The following is a 12,074-nucleotide window of genomic DNA, read 5'->3' as shown; positions in this document are numbered from 1 at the left end:
GCGCAATTACACTTGACATGTGGACTGATGATTTTTGAAAAATACGCACAGTGGGCTTTTGGTTTCTCTCCCTCTAAAAACAGAAATAAATAATTGTAAATAACAAACTAGCTTTATTTACCACAGTGTGAAAGAGGGATACAGTAGCCCCTCTATATAAACTGAGTTTCTGAAACACAGAGTTCTTCTTTGCTGATGTGAAGAAGAAGTTGAATGAAAGAGAGTCCAGTGAGTATTTGTCAGCATAAAGCTGAGTGACTCACTCATTCATGGCTTTGGATCAAAAATAAACAAGTACCAACATTCTTTCTGATAGTCTTAAATAAATACATGCTCTGACCAAGTTAATCTGCCATGTGTGTGTTCAATTGTTTGTGACATTGTGGTTACAATGAAGAATGTAAATCAAATAAATCAAATAAATCCTATACATAATGAATAATAATGTGTATTGCAAGCTTGTAATTTTTCCTTATTTTTTGTAAGATTTTATTGAATTTTTTTAGACAATACAAAACATACACATACAAACTACATCACACCTGCCCATACCCACCTGCTCACACCCCATCTGCAGCGCACGCATCACTCTCCGCCACATGGCCTCAAACTATACCATTTGGTTTCTCTCCGTCGCCCACATGCACTTTCAATATTTGGATAATAAAGCATTTAAAGGCTGACATTGATTGATTTTAATACTTCTGACAGCCACATTTATAACTCCACTCATAACTTTTGGACTTTTTAACATTCCCAGAAGGCATGGAATATTATAACCTAATGAAAATGAACCTGGTTAGCTATTTAATTTACTGCAGGCCTAAGACCTATGGGGTTAACCTTCTGAATAAATGATTATATTGAAGATAGACAAACATTCACACCTCTATTAATTTACAAAAGGATAGTCTAATAGCTCGGCTAGCTGTGAAAAATCCCCCAATTAGTCCAAAAGTTTAGACTACCGATAAATGCTGCGGTCAGTCAGAGTTGAGTACTTTTGTAAAGTGTAGCCTAATGGCCAAAAAAGGGCAAACTTGCAATGTATTCGATGCTTAAGTACTCAAAAATGTTACATTTCTAACTCAATATCACAGACCAGATTTATCCTAACGAAAAATGCATCAACCCCTACAAATATATTAATTTATAAAAATTCACATAATAATTGCTAAAGACAATCAGAAATAATGTATATTTAACCATACATTATAATTTAGGTAATTTAACATATTTGTTTAGGTTTGGCCTACATAGTAGGTTATTTCGCATTTTGTGTTTCATGTTCATTGTTTCTTTTATTTATTAAAACACTCACTCCCTGAACTTGCTTCCCGACGCTCAGCGCACTCATTACAGAATAACACCTCACCTAAGGGAAGCATCAGGGTGTGTTTAATTAGATTTTTTTTGTGTCAGAGTAATGGTGCCGGGTACGGGAACTGCTACAGGCTCTCATGCCTCAACCAGATTGCCAGGCTCCCATGCATCAGCCGGCTCGTCGGGCTTTCATGCCTCCGCCGGATTGCCAGGCTCCCCTGCTTCCACCAGCTTGTCAGGTTCTCATGTCTCAGCCGGATCGCCAGGCTCCCCTGCCTCAACCGATCTGTCAGGTTCCCGCTTGACAGGTTCTCGCACCTCAGCAGGGGTGACCGGTCCGCTCCTGATCCCCGGGTTCGTCCCCTTTGAGATGGCGTTCTGTGGCTGGAGCCGCGGATTGGGGAGGGGGTACTGTCACGTATAGTCCCAAAGGAATGTCCTTTGTTTCAAGATACTTTTTCCTGACAAAACTCTATCACGTTCAAAAGCAACTACTGGAACAATATTTCTAACATAGAGCGTGGGGAATGGTCAGGGGCGATCTATAGAACACTAATGTAATTTTGTTTGTTATTTTGTGATGTCATTAAAAATGTTGTGAAGGAAATACTGTAACTTGGAAAGTATACCAACTACATGTACTATGTGTTGTGCATATAATATGAAAAATTATGAGAGTGTTTGATAAGAGAGGGATGTGATTTGAGAAACTATAAGCGATAACTGTTTTACATAACTTTGTACAAGTGACAAGTTACGCCCCTGAGTGAGGTCAGAGAGTGTGTCAGCCTGACGAATCCACCTCTTTCAAACAAACTGTATAAAATGATGGGTTAAGAAATTAACATTCTAGACCAGAAAAGCGTGAAGCTGCATGTTTAAAATGGTTTGAACTTTGAATCTCAACACGAGGTAGAGACGATAAACTCACCTCCCGGACAATCACTGGGACGGCTGATTAGCTGTCCTAAGAAAAGCATCTTCGAAAGCGAATTTAAGTGGGACAATTCTACTACTCTGCTCAAACCATCGTATTACGCTACTCTCATCTCCCCACTGGGAACCATCGACACTGCTGGCTAGCCTATCTTCAAATAAGCATCTTCAAGAGCTAATGGAAGGAAAATAAACTCTGTAGTTCTGTTTAGGACTTCACAACAAGTCACCGGATACAGGACAACTACAGATAAGAACAACAGTAGAAGACTTGTTGGAACCCTTTTGGACAATCAGAGCCTGCTGCGAAAAGGCCCAACTCCCTTTACAAGGTGGCCCTGTCCACGACAGAGATCCGGCGAACCAAGGCATTTAATGTAAATACATTCATGATTTCTTACTCAAAGGGGGTGGCGGTTCGTGTGCAAAGTATGTGGTTACTGCAGGTGAGAGTAGTTTCAAAATGTACTAACGTTAACTTCTCTGGGCTAGGTGGGACATGACAGTCCCACACTATTCAACAGCCAGTGAAATAGCATGGCGCGAAATACAAAACAGCAAAAATCTCATAATTTCATTTTCTCAAACAATCAACTATTTTACACCATTTTAAAGATAAGACTCTCGTTAATCTAACCACATTGTCCGATTTCAAAAAGGCTTTACGGCGAAAGCATAAAATTAGATTATGTTAGGACATAAACTTCACAAGAAAATCCACACAGCCATTTTCCAAGTGAGGACATGCATCACAAAAACCAAAAGTACAGCTAAAATATTCACTAACCTTTGATGATCTTCATCAGATGACACTCATAGGACTTCATGTTATACAATACATATATGTTTTGTTCGATAAAGTTCATATTTATATCCAAAAACAGCATTTTACATTGGCGCGTGATGTTCAGAAAATGTATTCCCACCAAAACCTCCGGTGAATGTGCACATCAATTTACAAAAATACTCATCATAAACATTGATAAAATTTACAACAGTTATTGAAAGAATTATAGAATCACTACTCCTTGACGCAAGCGCTTTGTCAGATTTCAAAATAACTTTACGGAGAAAGCACATTGTTCAATATTCTGAGTTTCTGAGTACATAGCTCAGCCATCAAAACAAGCTATACCCGTCAAGCTATACCCGCCAAGTTCTGGCATCAACAAAACTCTGAATTAGTATTATAAATATTCTCTTACCTTTGCTGATCTTCGTCAGAATGCACTCCGAGGACTCCTACTTCCACAAGAAATGTTCTTTTTGTTCGAAATAATCCATATTTATGTCCAAATACCTCCGTTTTGTTTGTGCGTTCAGATCACTATCCAAAAGCATAACGCGTGAGCCCAGTAACAGAGACGAAAAGTCAAATAGTTCCATTACCGTTCGTAGAAACATGTCAAACGTTGTTTACAATCAATCCTTAGGGTATTTTTAACATAAAACGTCGAAAATATTCCAACCGGACAATAGCGTATTCATTCAAGAAGAAAAAGAAGGAGGGGCGCGCTTTCGGGTTCGCGCGTCACCAAGTCCTTTGTCCATAGGCAGTCCACTCATTGACTGAGCTCCTATTCTCTGCCTGGTTACAGGAGAATGATGAAAAAACTTTCTGAAGGCTGTTGACAGCCAATGGAAGCCTTAGGAAGTGCAACTCGACCCCACAGACACTGTAGTTTCGCTAGGGATTCAAAAGAAGAACTACAATTCTCAGATTTCCACACTTCCCGGTTGGATTTTTCTCAGGTTTTTGCCTGCCATATGAGTTCTGTTATACTCACAGACATCATTCAAACAGTTTTAGAAACTTCAGAGTGTTTTTTATCCAAATCTACTAATAATATGCAAATATTTGACTCTGGGCCCGAGTATTAGGCCGTTTACTCAACACAGGCTTTTCATCCGAAATCGAAAATACTGCCCCCTATACCTTGACAGGTTAAGGGTCTCTGTCCCTCTCTCTCCATCTCTTTTGTAACAAGCAGCCATATTGTTGTCAGTCCGATAGGGACCTGAGAATGTTTCTCTTTCTGCTAGTCTGCCTTCAATGACGCAATCTCGGTCTTCAAAGTTTGAAATAAATAATATAACCAATTTGTGTAGTACTGAATCATAAGTAAGGCTCGGCTTTTTGCAGATGCAAGAAGGTTACAACTGTTCAGAATGAGGATATGATACAAGGTTATGATTAATATGTTGACTGTTTATTGATGTGATAGGTAAAGACCTTTTAGAGTTTAATTTGGGAGATGGTACCATGGTGCGCCAGATCCCAATTAGTTAATTGTTACATGATTAATTTAAATCGGGTAACAATTAAACATAGTTAGTTGATTAGATAACTTCTTGGGGCTATGTGGGACGCTAGCGTGCCACCCGTGGTGCACCCTATCAACAGCAGGTGCATTTCAAGAGCGGCAAATTTGAAACCAAATAAATGTCAAAATTCAAATTTTTCAAACATACAACTATCTTACACCCTTTGAAAGATAAACATCTCCTTAATCTAACCACGTTGTCCGATTTCAAAAAGGTTTTACGGCGAAAGCATAAAGTTAGATTATGTTAGGAGAGTACATTGACAATAGCTGTGTGTAATGTTTTGTCAATTCAAAGACAGGCGTCACCAAAACCATAAAACCAGCTAAAATGATGCACTAACCTTTTACAATCTCCATCAGATGACACTCCTAGGACATTATGTTAGACAATGCATGCATTTTTAGTTCTATCAAGTTCATATTTATATCCAAAAACAGCGTTTTACTATGGCATTGATGTTGAGGAAATCGTTTCCCTCCAATAACCGGCAGTCAAGTCAGCACCACAAATTAAATAATTAAAATTAGAAAACATTGGTAAAATATTATATTGTCATTTAAAGAATTATAGATTTACATCTCTTGAACGCAATCAACTTGCCAGATTTAAAAATAACCTTACTGGGAAATCACACTTTGCAATAATCTGAGCACTGCGCCCAGAAAAATATGCTTTGCTATACAGACAAACGGCCATGTTGGAGAGATCTAAAATCGAAAATACTATGTAAATAATCCATTACCTTTGATTCTCTTCATCAGATGTCACTTCCAGGAATCCCAGGTCCATAACGAATGTAGTTTTGTTCAAAAAAGCTCATCATTTATATCCAAAAAGCTCCGTGTTGTTAGCACATGATCTAAGCCAGCCGGACTTCTCGTCATGAACGAGGGGAAAAAATATATTTACGTTCGTTCAAACATGTCAAACGTTGTATAGCATAAATCATTAGTGCCTTTTTTAACCAGAACATGAATAATATTCAAGGTGGACGAATGCATTCTCTTTTATAACGTATTGGAACGAGGGTACCCAACATGAACTCGCGCGCCAGAGTCTAATCGGCCATCACCGTTCCATGGCTCTTGTTCGGTCAGATCTCACAGTAAAAGACTCAAAATACTTTGTAAAGGCTGGTGACATCTAGTGGAAGCAATAGGAAGTGCCAAAACATTAATCAACCCCTGTGTGTTTCAATGGCATAGGCTTAAAGGTCATTCAACACATCAGGTATCCACTTCCTGTCAGAAAATGTCTCAGGGTTTTGCCTGCCAAATGAGTTCTGTTATACTCACAGACACCATTCAAACAGTTTTAGAAACTTTAGGGTGTTTTCTATCCATATATAATAAGTATATGCATATTCTAGTTACTGGGTAGGATTAGTAACCAGATTAAATCGGGTACGTTTTTTTATCCAGCCGTGAAAATACTGCCCCCTAGCCCCAACAGGATAAATAACAGTCATCAGATTGATGTTAAAGTGAAGTCACGACAACGTGTAACTGAAGAGAGATACCACGAGTGGACACAAAATACCAACTGGGATGGATCCGGAGGAAAATGTGGCTTACCAGTGAACCTCCGAGTGTTCATTAATACTGTGTCTCGGAAGTTTCTGTCCATGACTGATGCAACCTGAAAAAGCATTAAAGACAGAGTTAATGAGTACTTGAGGTCACCGAGAAAGTCTAGACATGGCCTGCTCTCCCTTATGTAAGGAATTAGGCACTTTGCTATGTAGGCTACAGTAAACATCTCATTGTCCTGTTGGTTTTTGTCAGACTGCACAGTAGCCTATTACATATACATTTAAAAAAAAGTATTTTTAAAATCATTTTCAATCATATTTGTACCACTGTAGATGCGCTGTAGTTATTTTTAGAATATAGTTCTCGGTTTACAGTAGTGATGGACAGCTGGAGGCATTTTGAAACATGTTTTTAAACACTTGTTTTTCACAAGTGTAGCAGATTGTGAACTCCGCAAACAACGTTTCCACTCCGAGAATGAATGTTAAATGACTATAATTAATAGATTCATTCAATACACTGGAATACAAAAGAAGCCATCAACCCATGATGGGTTATTAGCAGGACAATAGACTCTTGCCAAGAAGTCAATCAAGGAGGAGGGTAGGAAAGGAGGACAGGTGAGCATTGTATTTAAAGACACTGCACAGTAGCCTAATAAACATTTGCATTTTTAAATAGTTTGTCTTTTTATCAAATTCAATAATATATTTCTACCACGGTAGATGCTATGTTTTTGGGTGATAGCGAAGCCATAAAGCCTCTGCTACTAAGCACAGATTAAAAAAATAAATCCAAAAGGTTTCACATATTTTGAATGAATTCCTCAATTCAATTGCTTTAGCCGACATGTTGCGGTTTATTCATTGTTTAATTATTCAAGGTTCCTTTCTCAATATACTACCCGGGTGTGGTCAACTTTTTCAGCACTGTTTCGCGCTGCTTTGAGACAAGCATGGGGATTGGTCTTGATAAATCAATCAAATTTTTATTTCCACTGAATCTCTGTTTTGATATTGGTTAGCCTACAATTAGGGTGTGGAATGTTAGGATTATTTTGTTCTTCACTCGCAATCACTTAGTAGCCTACAGTAGGCCTACTCCTGACCGGTCGCGCTGTACAGCGCCATATTTTCCTAACGAAAACCCTGAGGGCTACATAGGCTACTGTAAAATGCATTTTAGTCTTTATTGGAATAGAAACACCAAAATATGAATCTAATTAATTAAACTACATTTCTAAAAATCCATCTCATATAGTCTGTTCTAACAAAAAAGGTTTTAAAGCCTCTAGTACAGCCAAAATTAAGAACAGTGAAATGCATTCCTGAATTCAATTTGTTTTAGCCGACATGTTGCGGTTTATTCATCGTTTCATTATTCAAGGCTCCTTTGTTATTTTATGTTATAACTAAAATGCTTGACTGTATTTAAAGACATGGATGACTTGTATGCTTTGCCAATAAGTGTGTTACGCTAAAACAGCTACGGTAAACAGGACTTTTAGGACTACAGCTCCATGTCATTTCAATAACTTAGCTTCTCAAACTAGCACTAATGTCAACAATGGCTGACAGTTAAATAACATGCCCGCAAGCTGTGCTGCAGTATGACACAACTTTTAAAGGAAGATCCACTGTAGGCTACAGTAAGCTACTACTAAATAAAATTTCCAGTGGCACACTGACTCACCTAGTGATGAAGATGAAACCATAGGGTACTACTCACGTCATGGCAATAGCCTATCTCAAGATGAGATACTTTGAACAACAGTGCTGCAGTTCGCAATAAACTGCGAGTTGAGGTAAAACAAGTTATATTGGGTCGACAGACAGATTTGTCTTTTCTTTTCAGCAGTACGCAGCAGTTGCTTTCCAAACTGTATGTTTTTCCGATTGCATTTTGAAATCTGCAAATGGCAAACCTACAGCAAATGGAAATCTGCAAATGGCAAACCTACAGCTGCAACCAACCATAGTAATGGTTGTGGCTCAGTTGGTAGAGCATGGTGTTTGCAATGCCAGCATGGTGTTTGCAACGCCAGGGTTGTGGGTTTGATTCCCACGGGGGACCAGTACAAAAAAAAAAAACAACAACAACAACAAAATGTATGAAATGTATGCATTCACTACTGTAAGTTGCTCTGGATAAGAGTGTCTGCTAAATGACTAAAATGTAAAAAATGTAACATAATCCATAGATCGCAGTTCCCATTCATGTCAGGACTGGCAGCCATTGCTACATTGCTAGTGTACCCATGAGTTTATTAACAGTCAAATTGCCAGGGTAAGAGGTTCCAAAACCCTTCTATCGATTATATAACCACAACACATCAAGCTGTATATTTAGCCCTGCATGCTGCCCAAACGGCTGCTTTCCCAACTGTAGGCATACCGGTAACTGCCAAAATAAAGGAAACACTTGAGTAAATTAGGGATACAAAGTATATGTTATGGTGTGGGGTGCATTTTCATGGCATGATTTAGGGCCACTTAGAGAATCTATGCCAGGGTGCATTTAAGCTGTTCTGGTAGCTCGTGGTGGACTAAACAACCCTTTAAGACACTTTATGTTGGTGTTTCCTTTATTTTGACAGGTACCTGTCACGGCTGTTCGAAGGAGCGGACCAAAATGCAGCGTTCGTAGTTCCACATATTTATTAAAAGTGAAACTGAATGCAATACACTTAAATACTTGAATATACAACAACAACAACAACAACAACAACAACAACAACCCGTGACGCAGAGAGGAAAACACACTACTCAAAAGATAATAACCCACAAACAATGAGAAAAAACCCTACTTAAATATGATCTCTAATCAGAGGCAATGAGGATCAGCTGCCTCCAATTAGAGATCAACCCCAAACAATCCCAACATAGAAATAGACAAACTAGAACTTAAACATAGAAATAGAAAACATAGAACAACCCAAAACACCCCCGTCACACCCTGCCCTACTCTACTATAGAAAATGACATCTTACTAGGGTCAGGACGTGACAGTACCGGTATTATTTTTTAAACTATTGAACCTCTGTTGCTAAATTATGCTCTCTGGTGTATTTTGAACGATGTGGTTGGATAAAAAAAATCTGTCATACAAATAAAAAGTATGTCATATTGTTTTTGTTTGCCTACATGCTTGGGCTCAGCCTCTGACTCACAATTGACCAGACACAGTGGTGTAAAGTACATAAATAGTACTTTAAAGTATTTTTACTGAAGTAATTTTTGGGGGATCTATACTTCACTATTTATATTTTTCACAACTTTTACTTTATACATTCCTAAAGAATATTATATAATTTTTACTACATACATTTTCCCTGAAACCCAAAAGTACTCGTTACATTTTGAATGCTTAGCGGGACAGAAAATGGTCCAATTCGCACTCTTATCAAGAGAACATCTCTGGTCATCCCTACTAATCTGGTGGACTCACGAAACACAAATGCTTTGTTTTAAAATGATGTCTGAGTGTTGGAGTGTGACCCTGGCTATCCATAAATAAATAAAAACAAGAAACTGTGCCGTCTGGTTTGCTTAATATAAGGATTATTACTATATTTTTTTTATTTTTTTACTTTTGATACTTAAGTATATTTTAGCAACTACATTTACTTTTGATACTTAAGTATATTTAAAACCAAATACTTTTAGACTTTTACTCAAATAGTATTTTACTGGGTGACTTTCACTTTTACTTGAGTCCTTTTCTATTTAGGTATCTTTACTTTTACTCAAGTATGACAATTGATTACTTTTTCCACCACTGACCAGACATGTATTTATTATGCAGTTTATTTTTTGATGAATCCGTTACCAAATCAAGGCAGGGCCCCCCAGTTACCCATGTGGGCCCCCTACCTCCTCTCCTCCCCATCTGATGATTAGCAGAGCAGTGGTAGGCAGCAGCAGGCTGTCTACTCTCATTGAAAGCGGGCTTCTGAGTCCTCCTGTGGTTGGTGGTTGCAGTAAAAAAAGACATACTGAACAAAATTATAAACTCAACATGTAAAGTGTTGGTCCCATGTTTCATGAACTGAAGTAAAAGATCCCAGAAATGTTCCATATGCACAAAGAGCTTATTTTTCTCACATTTTGTGCAGAGATTAGTTTACATCCCCGTACTGAGCATTTATCTTTTGCCAAGATAATCCATCCACCTGACAGATATGGCAGAAGCTGATTAAACAGCATAGTCATTACACAGGTGCACCTTGTACTGGTGACAATAAAAGACCACTCTTAAATGTACAGTTTGGTCACACAACACAATGCCACAGATGTTTAAAAGTTCTGAGGGCAGCGATTACAGTATTGAGTCTTCTTGGGTATGACGCTACAAGCTTGGCACACCTGTATTTGGGGAGTTTCTCCCATTTTTCTCTGCAGATCCTCTCAAGCTCTGTCATGTTGGATGGGGAGCATTGCTGCACAGCTATTTTCAAGTCTTTCCAGAGATGTTCGATCAGGTTCATGTCCGGGCTCTGGCTGGGAAACTCAAAGACATTCAGAGACTTGTCCCAAAGCCATTCCTGCGTTGTCTTGACTGTGTGCTTAGGGTTGTTGTCCTGTTGGAAGGTGAACCTTCTCCCCAGTCTGAGGTCCTGAGCGCTCTGGAGCAGGTTTTCATCGAGGATCTCTCTGTACTTTGCTCTGTTCATTTGCCTCGATCCTGACTAGTCTCCAAATCCCTGTCTCTGAAAAACCTCCCCACAGCATGATACTGCCACCACCATGCTTCACCGTAGGGATGGTGCCAAGTTTCCTCCAGACGTGACGCTTGGCATTCAGGCCAAAGAGTTCAATCTTGGTTTCATTAGACCAGAGAATCTTGTTTCTCATGGTCTGAGAGTCCTTTTGACAAACTCCAAGCGGGCTGTCATGTGCCTTTTACTGAGGAGTGGCTTCCGTCTGGCCACTCTACCATAAAGGTCTGATTGATGGAGTGTTACAGAGATGGTTGTCCTTCTGGAAGGTTCTCCCATCTCTTCAGAGGAACTCTAGAGCTCTGTCAGAGTGACCATCAGGTTCTTGGTCACCTCCCTGACCAAGGCCCTTCTCCCCCGATTGCTCAGTTTGGCCGGGCCTCCAGCTCTAGGAAGAGTCTTGGTGGTTCCAAACATTTTCCATTTAAGAATGATGGAGGCCACTGTGTTCTTGTGGACCTTCAATGCTGCAAAACTGTTTTGGTACCCTTCCCCAGATCTGTGCCTTGACACAATCCTGTCTCGGAGCTCTACGGACAATTCCTTCGAACTCATGGCTTGGTTTCTGCTCTGACGTGCACTGTCCACTGTGGGACCTTATATAGACAGTTGTGTGCCTTTCCAAATCATGTCCAATCAATAGAATTTGCCACAGGTGGACTCCAATCAAGTTGTAGAAACATCTCAAGGATGATCAATGGAAACAGGATGCACCTGAGCTCAATTTCCAGTCTCATAGCAAAGGGTCTGAAAAGTAATGTAAATAAGGTATCAGTTTTTTATTTCAAATACATTTTCAAAAATTTCTAATAACTTGTTTTTGCTTCAGCATTATTGGGTATTGTGTGTAGATTGCTGAGGGATTATTATTTTTTTGAATAAGGCTGTAACGTAACAAAATATGGAAAAATTCAAGGGGTCTGAATACCTTCCGAAGGAACTGTATATGCAGTATGCTTATTTTGCATAGTGTAAAAAAAAAAGTGTAAAAAAGTGTGTTCTGTCTGTCTGTCTGTCTGTCTGTCTGTCTGTCTGTCTGTCTGTCTGTCTGTCTGTCTGTCTGTCTGTCTGTCTGTCTGTCTGTCTGTCTCTCTCTAGCTGTTAATGGAGACAAAAAGGTAATCTGACGCATGATGCTTACTTCTACCTGCCCTACACATTTCCTTTGGTCACGTTCTACCTGGCCTACACATCCTGGTCACAAAAGCCTCCCTTCCTAACACCAATTGCCCGTGTAG

Source organism: Salmo salar, chromosome 19 (assembly GCF_965601325.2).
Source record: "Salmo salar chromosome 19, fSalSal1, whole genome shotgun sequence".
Taxonomy (NCBI): Eukaryota; Metazoa; Chordata; class Actinopteri; order Salmoniformes; family Salmonidae; genus Salmo; species Salmo salar.
This window is presented reverse-complemented; position numbering follows the sequence as displayed.